The sequence below is a fragment of the Leucoraja erinacea genome, chromosome 21 (assembly GCF_028641065.1).
Source record: "Leucoraja erinacea ecotype New England chromosome 21, Leri_hhj_1, whole genome shotgun sequence".
Taxonomy (NCBI): Eukaryota; Metazoa; Chordata; class Chondrichthyes; order Rajiformes; family Rajidae; genus Leucoraja; species Leucoraja erinaceus.
In genome coordinates this window covers 18,726,959-18,743,856 of record NC_073397.1, presented here as the reverse complement: position 1 = coordinate 18,743,856, position 16,898 = coordinate 18,726,959, and the positions used below count along the sequence as shown (strand labels likewise).

Genomic DNA, 16,898 nt, shown 5'->3' with positions numbered 1-16,898 from the left:
GACCCAGCATTGGTCCAGCATTACTCATTGGTTCACACCTTTACAAATTGGGCAGGATGTTTAAGATCTGTCTTAAAAAAGGGCTGTGCAGTGGTTAGACCTGTTGCCTTACAGCGCCAGAGACCCAGGTTCAATCCTGACTTTGAGTGCTGTCTGTGCATAGTTCACCCATTCTCCCTGTGACCGTGTGGGTGTGGGTTTCCTCCTGGTGCTCTGGTTTCCTCCCACATCCCAAAGGCGTGCAGGTTTGTAGGTTAATTGACCCTTTGTAAATTGCCCCCTAGTGTGAGACAGTCATACATCATGGAAACAGGCCCTTTGGCAAAACTCGTCCATGCCGACCAAGATGCACCATGTACACTTCCCACCTGCCATATCCCTCCAAACCCTTCCTATCCATGTACCCATCTAAGTGTCTTTTAAATGCAGTTATGGTATCTGCCTCAACTACCTCCTCTGGTAGCTTGTTCCGTATGCCCACCACCCTTTGTATGAAAGAATTGCACCTCGGGTTCCTGTTAAATCTTTCCTCTCTCACCTTAAACCTATGTCCATTGGTTCTTGATTCCATTACGCTGGGTAAAAGATTCTGTGTATTCACCTTATCTATACCCCTCATTATTTGTACCCCTCTATTCCATCCCCCCTATAAGATGCATTTCATTTTCTATCTTTCTCTTCCTACTCCGTTTGAACTAACATCCATCCACTTTGCCACTAACTCATAGATTTCTTCTGGGGCTTTATAAAACATCACCTGAGAATCTATGTAGATGGCATCTACTAAATCTTATTGATGCATCTGCCAAGTTAGCTGAGCATGACCTACTCTTAAACTATCCTCCTTGCAGTGGCAATTAATGCTTTAAAGTTATAGAGCTATACATCACAGAAACAGGCCCTCCAGCACACCTTGTCCATATTGGCCTCGTCTCATTTAGGCATCTGAACCCTACAAAGAGTAATATAACACAGAAACAGGCCCTTCAGCCCAACCAAGATGCCCCATGTATGCTAGTTCCACCAGCCTGTGTTTGGCCCATATCTGTCTAAACCTTTTCTATCCATGTACCTGTCCCAATGCCTTCCTATTCCAACTCTGTTCAAGTGACACAGGTTGTGAAGAATGCGTTTGAAACATTGGCCTTCATTAGTCAGAGCATTGAGTGGAGACATTGGGACACTATGTTACAGTTGTACATGAGTCGGTGAGGCTGCACCTGAAGAAGGGTCTTGACCTGAAACATCACCTATTCCTTCTCCCCAGAGATGCTGCCTGACACGCTGAGTCAGTCTCTTCGGTTTCTATGCTATATCTTTCAATCAATCAATATAAATACATAACGTATGCAATATTATCAGAATAGATACAAAGAGTTTACACTGACATGAAATCACGGCTGTTACACGGGCAAAGAAGGCAGAGGTTCACGGTCAGGTAAAACTCGGGCACGCGCTGTAACCTGCAAACCATCCCGGCACACTGCCAAATGCACTGCACATTGGAACAACACTGAAGCTCAATGCAGAGATCGGGAGAGACAGACAGAGAGACGGGAGACGAGGGGATGGAGACAGAGACAGAGGCGAGACACAGACAGAAGCAGAAGCAGATAGAGACAGAAGCAGACAGTGAGATACAGAGAGACAGAGAGAGGGCCAAAGAGAGACAGAGAGACAGATACAGAGACAGAGAAAGAGATAAAGACAGGAAGAGACAGAGAGAGACAGAGTCAAGATTCAAGAGAGTTTATTGTCATGTGTCCCAGATAGGACAATGAAATTGTCTTCAGCACAACAGAATATAGAAGGCATGAATACAGAACAGATCAGTGTGTCCCTCTCAGACAGAGAGAGAGACATACAGACAGACAGAAAGTGAGAGTGAGAGAGAAAGAGACAGAGACAATGATAGACAGACAGAGTAACCAAGTCCTGGATTGCTGAAGCTATTTTACAATGTCTATGGTCGATAATAAATTAAATTGGAGCCTTCTTTTTTCGGACTAATAGTGAAGCCTTTAACCATGTGTTAATTTAGAACTTAATGGCAGCAATAGATCACAGATAGAATGAATGCTGAGTTAAGCAGGAGCCGCCGTCTCTCGATCCATGGGAAGCCAACTCGATCCAGCAATTTTATCACAGAGCGTCTCATTAGGAACACACTCCCACTCCTTGTACAAACCACATAATTTACAATTTAGTGATTAAGGATGAAATCTTAATTACAAATCCAATTAAGCTGTATTAAACGGCATTCCATTAAAAATCACTCTGATTGAAGGAAGATTTTCAATGTTCTTTGCTTCCATTTTTTAGTATCCATTCATTTTTTCAATGGCTCGGTTACCTAGCAACTGACCTGAGGGTGGGGCAAAATTCAGGAAGTGACAGAACACAGAATGACTCCACAGATTCACGGGCATTTCTCCAGATTCAGGGACAGTTTGTTCCCAACTGTTATCAGGCAACTGAACCATCCTATCAACAACTCGAGAGCGCTCCTGTAAAGTCCGATTACAGATAGGCCGAAGGTCTCCAATGAGGTTAGATGGGAGGTTAGGATAGCACTCTGCCTGATGAGAAGACGGTTCAGTTGCCTGACAGACAACAGCTGGGAAGAAATTGTAGATAGATACAAAATGCTGGTGTAACTCATTGGGTCGGGCAGCAGTTCCGGTGACATTCGGGTCGAGATCCTTCACCAGACTCAGGGAGGGTGAAACTAGAGGTATGGGAAGGTACAAAACAAAGCAGAGCCTACATCGATTGGACAGGGACATGGATAGGACAGGTTTGGAAGGATATGGGCCAAACATGGGCAGGTGGGACTAGCTTAAATGGGCATGTTGGTCTGCATGGATGAGTTGGGCTGAAGGGCCTGTTTCTGTGCTGTGTCTATTAAACAGCAATTTCAATGTTTGAATGTTATTTCGCCCGGCACCAGATTATTTTGGGGGGTGAGGGGCCTCTGGGGGGAGGCGGCTCTTTCCATTCTTTGCTGATGACACTATGACAGTCCATGCCCTAGTTCTGTGCTCCCCCACCAACAGATCTCATTCCTCTCCATCTACTGTATCAAGCTATGTTAATCATCTTAAGCAACTCAATTAGGTCACTGGTTAATCGCTTACCCAGGAGAGAAGGCAGGCAGGTTTCACCCTGGCAATTTAACACATTCACGACCAGTGTTGGTCCCCTGACCAGCTTTTCTTTCAAATACACAGAACATAGAACAGTACAGAGCAGAAACAGGCCCTTCGGCCCACAAAGTCCGTGTCGAACATGATGCCAAGTAATAATCTAATCTCCTCTGCCTGCACATGATCCAAATCCCTCCATCCCCTACATATCCATGTGTCCATCTAAATGCATCTCAAACACCACTACTGTACCTGCCTCCACCACCATCCCTGGCAGCTCATTCCAGTCCCCCACTGCCCTCTGTGCACAAACACTTGCTCTGCATCTATCCTTTAAATTTTTCCTCTCTCACTTTAAAGCTATGATATTTCCACCATGTGGAAAAGGTTCTGACTGTCTACCCTATCTATGCCTCTCATTATTTGACTATGTCTCCTGTGAACCTCTGGCATTCCAGAGAAAACAAACCAAGTCTGTCCAATATCTCACTGTAGCTAATATCCTCTAATCCAGTCATCATATTGATAACTCTTTGCACCCTCTCCAAAGCCTCCACATCCTTTGTGTAATGGGGCGAGCAGATACTCCAGATGCGGCCCGACCAAAGTCTTATAGAGTTGCATCATGACTTCCTGACTCTTATACTCAATACCCCAATGAATGAAGGCAAGCATACCATATGCCTAAGACAGACACAAAGTGCTGGAGTAACCCTGCCTCCGATCCTACCAAACGCCTTATTGACCACTCTACCATCTACTTGTGTCACCACTTTCAGGTAAAGTGGGTAACATAGAATGGGATTGGTGTTATATTAGTGGGCTCCTGGTAGTCGGTGTGGACTTGATGGGGTGAAGGACCTGTTTCCTTGTGGTTCGTGTAATCAGTACTGTGCTTGGTGCTCCATGTGAGGAGATTTGTTACCAAATTATGCAACTGCTTTTGATTCCTATAGCTTTAGAAATGGGCCCCTGTAGCTGTTATTCCCACTACCAGCAGCAGAGAAACACAAATTAAATAACAGCTACACAACAATGCTGGAGAAACTCAGCGGGTGCAGCAGCATCTATGGAGCGAACGAGATGGGCAATGTTTCGGGCCGAAACCCTTCACTCCATAGATGCTGCTGCACCCGCTGAGTTTCTCCAGCATTTTTGTGTACCTTCGATTTTCCAGCATCTGCAGTTCTTTCTTAAACAAATTAAATAACACTGCTCACACAAGCCCACAATGTCCTACAGTTACAAGGATATCTTTAAGCTTCAGTGAGTCCAAACTAAGGTCAAATTTAGATTATTTTTGGTGCCGGAGAAAGTCTAAATCGGTCTGTATCACCTCGACTTACTCAATGGTAATGTCACCCGCACATAATGGAACCGTAACTTTGTTCCAAGACATGCCACCCAGGGCAACCTTTCCTGGTTTAGGCAGTGGATGAGAAAGTGGGATAACATAGGACTAGTGTGAACGGGTGATCAATGGTCAGCCTGGACTTGATGGGCTAAAGGGCCTGTTTCCATGCAGTATCTCGAGACTAAAAATCTAAACTATGCAGGTTTCTTACTGGAAGCTTATGGGCTTCCTCCAGGTGCTCCGGTTTCCTCCCACATCCCAAAGCCATTGTTCCTCTGTAAATTGCCCCCAGTGTGTGGGGAGTGGTTGAGAAGGCGGGATAACATTAAACTCGTGTAAATGGGTGATCGTTGGTCGGACGTGGACTCGATGGGCCGAAGGGCATGTTTCCATGCAGTATCTGACTGACTGACTGCATACCCTATCTATGCCTACAAATTACAAGAATATCTCTGTATTACTATCAGGTCTCCCCTCAATCTCTGACAGTGCAGGGAATGCAAACCAAGACTGTCTTTATAGCTAATGCCCTCTAATCCAGACATCTAATCCTGACAGTAAAATAATGTGCTCATGATTCCAGCAACTGTAGTCTCTTGTGCTGTACATCCTGATAAACCTCTTTTGCACTCCCCTCTCTAAGCCTCTCATAATTTTATATACTTCTGTCAGGTCTCCCCTCAGCCTCTGGCATTCCAGAGAAAACGATCCAAGTTTGTCCAACCTCTCCTGGTAGCTAACTCTCTAATCCAGCCATCATTCTGGTAAACCATCTCTGCAACCTCTCCAAAGCCTCCACATCCTCTGTGAAGGGGCGACTGGAATTGCATGCATTACTGCAAATGCGGCCTGACCTTGCTTTTAGACAGCTGCAGTGTTTCTTGAAAGGTTACCGATTCCCACTGGCAGCTAAGTGACCACGACAAATGATGAGTCTAGGTTAATTAGTACTTAAGGAGATGATTTATGTCGTTTTTAGTGAACTCTTGTTCTTGTTTCCGGCCATGCTGCTTCTTCTGCTGTTCCTTGCAGCTGTGGGATCGGGTTTGTGAGCTGGCCCCAATCTCCAATGCCAGGAATATTCCAATTTACACCTGAAACTTCCTATTGCCTTGCCTGGAATTACAATCGGCCTGCATCATTCCACAGCGATCTTCCCTTGTCCTGTAGACCCTGCACTGGGGTGGATATCAGTGATAAATCGTTAACTATTGTCTGCGTCTTCCTTGGAAGGATTAGGAAGTTCAGCAAGTCCGCACCAACGTCTACAGATGCGCCCTAGAAAGCATTTTATCAGGGTCCATCACAGCATGGGTTGGGAACAGCTCCATCCAAGATCGCAAGAAATTGCAGAGAGCTGTGGATGCAACCCAGCACATCACACAATCCATCCTCCCTTTCATTGTCTCCATCTACACTTCATGCTGCCTTGGCTAGGCCATCAGCATAATCGAGGACGAGTCTCACTATGGTCATTCCCTCTCCCTTTAGGCAAAAGGTACAGAAGTGTGAAAACACACACCTCCAGATTCAGGGATAGTTTCCTCCCAGCTGTTATCAGACAAATGAACCATCCCATCAACAACCAGAGTGCGGTCCTGAGCTCCCATCTACCTCATTGGAGACCCTCATACTATCTTTAATCGGACTTTACCTTGCACTAAACTGGATAGCACACAACAAAAAGGTTTTCATTGTACCTGCGTACACGTGACACTAAACTATGCTGTGTCTGTGATGCTGCTGCAAGCAAGATTTTCATTGTACCTGTACCTCACCGCACTTGTGCAAATGACGATAAATTTGACCAGTTCACAAATCTTTCACAAAGCATTAGCACCTAAAGCATTCATATTTACCAGTTCTCTGCTCTGTCCATATAGCATGGAAAGAGGTCCTTCGGCCCAACTTGTCCGTGCTAACCAAGATGTCCCATCTAAGCTAGTCCTACCTGCCCATGTTCAGCCCATATCCCTCTAAATTGTTCCTATCCATGTACCTGTCCAAATGTTTTTAAATCTTGTTATAGAACCTGCCTCAACTATCTCCTATGGCAGCTCATTCCATACACCCACAACCCTCTCTGTGAAAAATTCAGATTCCTATTAAATTTTTCTAGTCTCACCTTAAACCAATGTCCTCTGGTGCTTGATTCCCCTACTATTCCTACATTATACTGACAGACACAAAGTGCTGGAGTAACTCAGTGGGTCAGACACCTCTGGGGAGAAACAGGATGGGTGACGTTTTGGGTCAGAACTCTTCTTCAGACTGAAAGTCGGGAGGAGGGGGGGGGGGGGGGGGGGGGAGTGTCAGATGAAGTTACTTAAAATTAGATAATTCAATGTTCATACCACTGGGTTGAAAGCTATCCAAGCAAAATATGAGGTTCTGTTCCTCCAATGTGCATGTGCCCTCACTCTGGTAATGGAGGCGGCCCAGGACAAAAAGGTCCGTGTGGAAACGTGAAAGGGGGTTGAACTGGTTGGCAACCCGGAGATCGTTGCACTCTTCTATTGTAGTTATTTATGACTCAGCTTCGCTGCTGCACCACTGTGCTGCCCATTCCACTCCCTGCACCTCTCTCTGGCTGCAGCACAGTGGCGCAGCGGTAGAGTTGCTGCCTTACAATGCCAGCGACCCAAGTTCAATCCTTAATATGGGTGCTGCCTGTACGGAGTTTGCACATTCTCCCCATGACTGCATGGCTTTGCTCCAGGTGCTTCGGTTTCCTCCCACACTCCAAAGATGTACAGGTCTGTAGGTTAATTGGCTTCGGTAAAGATTATAAATTGTCCATTGTGTATGGGATAGTGCTAGCGATAGTGCAAGGTGATCATTGGTCGCTGTAGACTCAGTGGGCCGAAGGGCCAGTTTCCATGCTGTATCTCTAAACTAAAGTATGGATCAGTTATTGGGGCTTGTCCCAGCCCTCAGTCCTGCTTCCTCAAGTAAACAGGAGAGAGTTGGGAGTGAGGGATGAATAATGTACGCCGTTGTTATTGCGAGTTGATCAAGCATGCCATGCACCTGACAAGAGGCTGCAACACTAATCTCGCCAGCAGCATTTTACAGGCACACTGTGTGCATTTCCTCAGAAATCAACTGGTGAGGTGTTATAAATTCAGAGGACAAGTTTACATTTATAGTCATCGCATCAAGAGACAAGGATTTGTGAAATCTCCCCCTCAACACTTGAAATCCACACAGGCTCAAGGAACTGACAAAATGTGTAGGAAGGAACTGCAGATGCTGGTTTATAGAGGAGATAGGCACAAAGTGCTGGAGGAACTCAGCGGGTCAGGCAGCATCTCTGGAGAAAAGGAACGTGATGTATCGGGTCTTCTCTATCTTTCAGTCTGATGAAGGGTCTCGACCCGAAACATCACATATTCCTTTTCTCCAGAGATGCTGCCGGACCCGCTGAGTTACTCCAGCATCTTGTGTCTAGACTCAGGCTCAAGGAACTGCAGGTGCTGAAATCTTGAGGAAAACACAAAGTGCTGGAGGAACTCAGCGGGTCAGGCTGCATCTGTGGAGGGAATGGACAGACGACTTAGTGGCCAGCTGCAGCTGGGATGTAAAATGCTGCCAAACTGGTGCCTCTTGCATCTAGACTCAGTGGGCTATTCTGTAGATTATGTACTAACTGGAGGGTGTATCATGTACGGGCATAGTCTTGTTGAGCTGCATGCAAAAAAAATATTCACTGTACTCTAATACACGTGATCATAAGTAACCTTTGAACGTCTCAGATTGGAACCATTTTTTAGACTCTGGGGAACAGATAGCTTGGGAGAGAGAGGTTGGGGCACATGATAGGTGGACACAGGCTGGGAGGTGATTGGCAGATGAGTGGAGTAAGTGACAAAGGCTACAGGGGAAATGAGAGAGAAAAGGGCATCAGAAGAAGAGTGCTCTACCCAGAGTAGGGGAATCCAGAACCCCGAGGGACATTTTTTTAATTTTAAATTGGTGGTAGTTATAGGGAATGAGCTGTCGGAGGAGGTAGTTGAGGCAAGTACTATCACAACATTTAAGTCATTTGGACAGGTACATGGATAGGATAGCTTTGCTTAAGTGGGTCACTTTGGACAGCATGGACATGTTGACCGAAGGGCCTGTTTCCGTGGTGTATGACTCTGAGCAGTGGCGGACTGGCCCGGGTGTCAGCTTGCCCGATGACAAGTGGGCCCCTGATGAAGTGAAGTGGGCCCCCTTTGTCTCCTGGCAACCAATATTTTTAGACCCAGTCCGCCACTGACTGTGAGATAAGAGAAGAGGAGTGAAATGTAATGCCAGAGGGAGGAATAGCAGGTGGAAGGGGAAAAGGGGAGGGGGGGGGGGGGGTCGGAGGGAGATAAGAAAGAATGAGGTAAATGGGGAAAGATCTAGGGAAACTGCCAATACTCCAAACACTCCCAACCAGTTAGTTGCCGATTTGAATTAAAAAAAAAACTCCCCCTTCTCCCCTACCTCTCTCCCCCTTCCCCGTCTTCCACGTGAATGCACATCCATTTGTCCACCTTCCCCCTCCCCTATATATTCCTTCCTCTGGCTTCACTATTTGCTCCGCTTCTACCCTTATCTCCATCCCGCACATTTTTTGTTTTTCCATCTCTGGCCTTTGTCCAATCATCTGCCAATCAAACACCTCTCCCCCCCAACCAGAATCAGTCTGAAGAAGGGTCCTTAATCAAAACGTCACCTACTATTGCTCTGCAGAGATGCTGCTTGACCCGCTGAGTTACTCCAGCACTTTATTTCTTTTTCTGTACTTCTCTTTGTTTTGCAACACTTAGTGAGGTACAGATGAGTCCAGCATCTATACCGTTTCTCTCCCCGACTACAATCAGTCTGAAGAAGGAACCCGCCCTGAAACGTCACCTGTCCATTCCCTCCACAGATGCTGCCCGACCTGCTGAGTTGCTCAAGTTAAAACACCTACTATCCACTGTTCCTGACCAATTGTGCAAAAGACAAAGTTATTGAAACAGCAGTCACAGGCCTGGGTTCAAATCCACCACCACACCAGATGGAGAGTTATCAAAGCTCTAGATTTAAAAGGGAATGGCGACTGTCAACGATTAGATTGTAGAGGAAGCCCATCTGCCTCACTAATCCTCTGTCGGTGGAAACATTGGCAATGTGGCTGACTCTTGATTCTCCTCTTGGCCAAGGCAACTCCTTGAGTGAGGAACGATTGGGGACGGACAAGGAATGGTGACCATGCCACCAATCCCTGCATCGCACAACATAATAGAATGCTAATCCATTCCTTCAGGAACCAGGGTTATAAGTGAAGATGGCTGGAAATGTTGTCATATACAGCACAGAAACAGGCCCTTCGGCCCAACTTGTCCATGCCAACCATGATGCCCCATCTACACCCGTCCCACCTGACCGGGTTTGGCCCATACCACTACAAACCTATCCTATTCGGAGACTGACCAACTCTCAATTAGTATTGGCGTCATGTTTTATGGGGAAAAGGCAGGAGAATGGGGTTGAGAGGGAAAGATAGATCAGCCATGCTTGAAGACCCACCAATGCCAGGCCAACTCCTGCCTGAATTGGCTTTGCCAAACTCTCAGGCGATTAAAGATGGCATAAATAATTTCCTTCAGCGACTGGCGGTGGTCTAGAACAGAAAGAGAGAACGTGGATGTACACGAGGTGTAATCTACAACTCAAATCGACTGGGAGCTGGGCTAGGGCCAGATACGATGGGCCAAATGGCTGCCTGCAAATCTCTCTGTAGTTTCTCCAAGTCTTCAGGTTCCCCAGCTGCCTTCCATCTGCAATCTGCCTTTAAACCCATACAAGTTTGTGGTAGTCAATACCTTCAGTCTTGTTCTGCATTCACATACTGTCCCCTTCACTCTAGCTACAGCACTTGAGTTTGGCATGATTGTATTTATGCCTAGTACTATCTGATTGGATTGCACAGCATGCTAAACAAACTTTTCACTGTACAATATGACAATAATAAACCTAAACACAAAGACAGTGAGATACAAGGAACTACAGATACAGGTTTAATAGATGAAAAGACACAAAGTGCTGGAGTAACTCTGCGAGTCAGGCAGCAACTCTGGAGAACAGGGATAGGTGGCGTGTCCGTTCGGGACTCTTCTTCAGACAGGTAGCCTGAAGTAAGGTCCTGATCCGAAGCATCGCCCTAATGCTGTTCTCCAGAGACGCTGCCTGATCCGCTGAGTTACTCCAAGATCCCGATGTGGAAACAAGATCCACGATTCACCATTAAGTTCTCCCAGGGGTCTCCCAGATCCCGCTGTGAAAAAGCCACGGAAAATTTACTGAGGTGCTAAAGATTGCGTGGCTGTTTTTCCCCCTCATTTCCTTGCTATCTACCGGCAGAAAGGAGCGGTAGAGTTGCTGCCTTACAGCGCCAGAGACCCAGGTCCAATCCTGACTACGGGTGCTGTCTGTACGGAGTTTGTAAACTCTCGATGTGGCAGCATAAACTTTCTCCGGATGCTCCGGTTTCCTCCCACGCTCCAAAGACGTGCAGGTTTGTAGGTTAATTGGCTTTGGTAAAATTGTCCCTAGGTGTGTAGGATAGTGTTAGCATACGGGATGATTGCTGGTCGGTGCGGACTCGGTGGGCTGAAGGGCCTGTTTCCATGCTGTATCTCTAAAGTCTACCAGTTTATTAACTAAAAAAAAATACTGGAGACCTTCCAGGAATTCCTTCCAACACAGCTGATAAACCCACATCTCATCAAGAGCTGAATCCAGAACAGACAAATATTCAATGGTGAGAAGCAATTGTTAAATAGTCGGCATTATTTTGGCAATGTGTGTGCAGTGCAGTTGCCAGTTGTCCAGCCTGTCAGACCCACTGATCAGGGAGAACCTCTCTCACTTTCAAGCTTCAAGGCCCTTCGGCCCAACTTGCCCACACTGACCAAACATGCCTCATCTACAGTACACAAAAATGCTGGAGAAACTCAGCGGGTGCAGCAGCATCTATGGAGCGAAGGAAATAGGCAACGTTTCGGGCCAAAACCCTTCTTCAGACTCATCTGCCTACACCTGCCTCATCTACACCTGCCCACATGCCTGTGTTTGACCCATATCCCTCTACACTTGTCCTGTCCATGTACCTGTCCAAATGTTTCATAAACGTTGCGATAGTACTTGCCTCAACTACCCCCTCCAGCAGCTCATTCCATACACCCACCACCCTTTGTGTAAAAAAGTTACCCCTCGGGTTCCCATTAAATCTTTCCTCCCTCACCATAAACCTGTGCCCTCTGGTTCTCCATTCCCCTACTCTGGGTAAAAGACTGTGCGTTTAGCAAAAGACTCTGTGCCTTTGTGGTCCAAAGTCAAACCCAAAGTAATAGCAGACGGAAGAAGGGCGGCACAATTAGCACAGTTGGTGGAGCTGGGGCCTCACACCCACAGACACCTGGCTTTGATCCTGACCTCAGGTGCTGTCTTTGCTGAATTTGTGTGTTCCCCCTGTGACCGTGTGGGTTTTCTCCAGGTGCTCCAGTTTCCTCCCACATCTCAAAGACATGCACGTTTGTAGGTTAATTGGCCTCTGTAAATTGCCCTAGTGTTTTAGGGGGAGTGGAGGAGAAAGTGGGATAACATAGAACTAGTGTGAACAGGTGATCGAGGGTCAGCGTGGATTCGGTGGGCCGAAGGGCCTGTTCCCATGCTGTACCTTTCATTCAATTAATCATTTCCAGAGCAGAGATCCACAGAGCGATTGGAGCCTACATGCAGGGTGAAGAATCTTTTCACTGAGGAACAGACACACACAAAATACACAATTTGTAGTATTGCATGCAGTTCTGGTTGCCCCATTACAGTAAGGACGAGGAGGCTTTGGAAATGGTGCAGACGTGGATTACTAGAATGTTGCCCAGATTAGGGGGGGGGGTATTAGCTGCAAGGAGGGATTGGACATACTTGCACTGTTTTCTCTGGAACGCTGGAAACTGAGAGGAGACTTATAGAAGTATATAAAATTATGAAAAGCATAAATAGGGTGGACGGTCAGAATCTTTATCAACCAGGGTGGAAATGTCAAAGATTAATGTGAGGGGGGGAAAGATTTAATAGGAACTTAAGGGTTAACGTTTTCACACATAGTGTGGTAGGTTTATGGTTTAAGAAACATTTAGACAGGTACAGGGAAAGGACAGGTTTAGAGGGGTATGGGCCAAATGCAGGCGGGTGGGACTAGTGTAATTGTGGCATGTTCGTTGGGCCTGTTTCCGCCCTGTATGACTCGATGACTATAATAATAATCTTATTTATATAGCACATTTTTAGTCAACTTGCATTGACCCCAAAGTGCTTCACATAATTACATTACATTTACACACAGGCAAAGGTGGGTGAAGTGTCTTGCCCCAAGGACACAACGACAGTATGCACTCCAAGCGGGATTCGAACCGGCTACCTTCCAGTCGCCAGCCGAACACTTAGCCCATTGCGCCATCTGTCGTCCAACTATGACTAGAGGGCAGAGCTTTAAGGTTGGAGGGGCAAAGTTTAATGGAGATGCGTGCAGCAAGTAGTTTTTCGTTTACAGAGTAGTGGGAGCCTGGGACACGCTGCCAAGGCTGGTGGCGGAGGCAGATATTAGTGTTTAAATAGGTACATGGATACAAAAGGAATGGGAGGATTTGGATCAGGTTAAGGCAGAGGAGGTTAATTTACCTTGCCATCATGTTCAGCATAAGCAAAGTGGGCCAAAGGGCCTGTTCCTGAGCTGTACTGTACTAAGCACTACACAAAGTACAGGCACACCCTCACATGTGTAAAGTAGAACAGAGAGAGGGTGAAGATAAGTTATTTGGAAAAAAGTGGGGCTTATAGAGAGGGGAGAGCAGAAGAGTTGGACAGACTTGGATTGTTTTCTCAGGAACGGCAGAAGTTGTGGAAGATCTGATAGAAGTACATAATGTTGCACGAGGCATAGACGGAGTAGACATTCAGAACATTTCCCTAGGTTGCAAAAATCAAATACTAGAAGGCATGACTTTAAGGAGAGAGGCGCAAAGTTAAAAGGAGAAGTGCGGAGCAAGTTGGGGTCACACACACACACACAGTGTTGGAATGTGCTACCAGGGTGGTGGTGGAGGCAGATACGATAGTGACATTCAAGAGGCATTTAGATAGCTGCATGGAAGTGCGGGTAATGGAGGGATATGGATCACGTTCAGGCAGATGGGAGATGGCCTGGGCATCATGTTCAGCATGAACATTGTGGGCCGAAGGGCCCGTTCCTGTGCTGTACTGTTCTAGTGCAACGTTCAATCACATAGTCAGCGTGCCGCACGATGGGAGTGCCGCGCTGTGTGAATGGATAACTAAATGCTGTTACCCATGGCAACATCAAACCGGCAGGCTAACCCATAGCAACAGCCACGGTAACCAGGCCTGATGCTCATGCAGTCATTGTGTGGGAGATTGAGACTGAGACCAGAGATGGGGGGAGGATATCCAATATACCCAGGGTTGGGGCAGAGTGGCTGTTGTGTTAAGAGGTGATTTTACTGGAATACATCCTCCTCCTCGCTGCCAATCCCAAAGTCCCCAAAAGACAGAAGAATATCACTTGATAGACACAATATGCTGGAGTAATTCAGAGGGTCAGGCAGCAACTCTGGAGAGATGGAACAGGTGACGTTTAGGGTCGAGACCCTTCATCAGACAGGGGAGAGGGAAACAGGAGATATAGAAGGTACATCGACCAAATGAATGAAAGGCCTGTAAAAAGCAACGATGATCAAGGATAGGTGGAGCCCACAATGGTCCATTGTTGGTGGTGGGGAAGATGATATTGAATGATACAAACAGAGAAACTCAGCACGTTGACTAGGGGGAGGGAGGGGAAGCAAGAGAAATCAATACTCATACCACTGGGTTGTAAGCTGCTCAAGCGAAATATGAGGTGCTGTTCCTCGTATTTCTATGTGACTTACTCTGACATCCCTTGCCATATTGGTACCTTGAGATACAGCGTGGAACCAGGCCCTTCAGCCCATCGAGCAGTGATCGCCCCCCTACACATCAGGGACAATTTTTACCAAAGCCAATTAACCTAAAAAAACAGACGTCTTTGGAGTGTGGAAGGAAACCAGAAAACCCACGAGGTCACAGGGAGAATGTACAAACAGCACCTGTAGTCAGGATCGAACCCGGGTCTTTGCGCTATAAAGTAGCAGCTCTACCCGCTGTGCCACTGGGTCACCCCTAAACTGCCTGCACCATACTTTGATACACCATGTACAGCAACAATTATTTACAAAAATAAATAAATTCTTGCACACGGGCAGAAATCGTTTAAAAGTTCCTTCAACATTTAAAAATCTCAAGATAATTAAAATAACTACCATAAAATTCTTAGGAGTAAGTTGAAAGTATGATATTTTAATGCTTAGAAACCAGGAACTGCAGATGCTGGTTAATACACAAAAGAACACAAAGTGCTGGAGTAACTCAGTGGGTCAGACTGCATCGCTGGAGAACATGGGTGGTGACCTTACAGGTTGGATCCCTTCTTCAGACTCATTCTAAAGTTGTTTTCATTGAAGTCGAATTGAATACAACAATTTCACATTGCTGGTTATGTCTCCAACGCCTGTCTATACTTTTACCTGACCTCTCAAGGTAAATGCACAGTCAATTGCCCAGAGTCAGGGAATCGAGAACCAGAGGATAAGGTTTAAGGCGAAGGAGGGATGATTTAATAGGAACCCAAGAGGTAACCTTTTTTTAAACACAAAGGGTGATGGGTGTATGGAACGCGCTGTCGGAGGAGGTAGTTGAGGCTGGTACTATCACAACGTTTAAGAAGCATTTAGACAGGTACATGGATAGGACTGGTTTAGAGGGATATGGGCCAAACGCAGGCGGGACTAGTGTAGATGGGACATCTTGGTCGGTATGGGCAAGTTGTGCCGAAGGGCCTGTTTCAGTGCTGCATAACTCTGTAAACACTCAAGCCCGTTTTAATTTATTTATATACAATTGTTTACTAAGTACCAGTGAGGAGTTGGTTTTGATAAGATTTGTATTTATTTGCAAAACCTACCGACACCTAATCGCAAACTGGGCTATGTTAATAAAACCCTCTCTCACACATCATCTATCTTAGGGAGATAATACCCCCACCATCGAAAAACAGAGAGAGAGATAAATCGGTCACCAAAACGCGATTAACCGGGAGAAACTGACAAACTTTCTTCCAGAAAGGCAAGGAAAAAATGTACAAGATTCGAAACAATAAAATTACATTTGGTTAAAAAGACATTCAAACAATTGCTTCAGTGATGGGTTATTTTAGAGGGGAAAGCTAGTGGGGGAAGTAGAGAGGGGGGTGAACGGAATCCCTGATTAAATTGCAGTGCTGATTTAACATATATGTTCTAAAAAGAGAGAGAGAAAAAAAAAAAGCAAAAATTGATAAAAGATGCATAAAAATCTTGACGCCAGTCTGTGTGTGTGTGTGTGCAGCAATGAATGTGTGCAAGAATATACTTCATTTATAAATGTAACAATAGTCCAGATTCGTTGATCCTATTCCCGTCTCTCACACACAAAGATTCACACCAGGTTCTAGTGCAATACAAGAACTCCCCTTTTACACACAGCCTGTTCATCTACCCCCCTATCTAAATATATATTCAATGCAATAAAAAAAAAAAATCAAAAACTGGGTATTTCCCCTGCTTTAAAAATCAAAACGTCGAGAGACAGTTAAAAAAAAACTACTCACCAGAGAGGCAAGAAAAATTCAGGAGTTAAAAAACGTCAGGGAGAGGGAGAGGGCTAGGGAGAGGAGGTAAGAGAGAGGAGGAGAGAGAGAAAGAGAGAGAATAAGAAAGAGAGAGAGGGAGAGAGAGAGAGAGAGACTGGTTGTAGGCGGAAGAAACAACGCAGCCAATTCCACTGAGTCCCAGCACTCTCCACCGCAGTCGCAGGGGTGAGTGGGGTCGGCTCCGACACACGCCCCGCTCCCCAGCCACTGCAAGCCCGCAAGCAGAGAGCTCTCTGTCTCGCTGCCCCCCCTCTCTGGCCAGTCTACGGGTTGGAGCTGTGGGTTGTGGAGCGCGGAGACCAGGCAACACCACCAACCAAACCTCTCTTCCCTCTCCACTAGTGGAAGCTTCCTGGATCACAGTTAATCCCCAATCCCAGGGTAGGCGGGTGGAGGAATGAGTGGAGACAGATTTTCAACAGCTGCACATTCCCCCTCACCTTTAAAATGCATATTCTTTATTAAAAATAAATGAAACCCTCGCCCCTGCATCCCTGTACAAGCATCCACCCGGAGTCCCAACCCACCCCCGCGCACAGGGCAGGCACGTTTAATATTTGATGTCCCTGGGTTTTGATTTGCATCTGAT

General features: G+C 46.2%; 1 protein-coding gene across 1 annotated transcript in view; it reads right to left on the bottom strand.

The window, feature by feature from the left end:
* The window catches only part of raly (RALY heterogeneous nuclear ribonucleoprotein), a 36,367-nt gene extending 19,752 nt beyond the window's left edge, over positions 1-16,615 (bottom strand). The window contains exon 1 of the mRNA XM_055652288.1: positions 16,268-16,615. The gene's annotated coding sequence lies outside the window, so the exon portion shown is untranslated. The remainder of the gene's footprint in view (positions 1-16,267) is intronic.
* Positions 16,616-16,898: the final 283 nt, after the last annotated feature.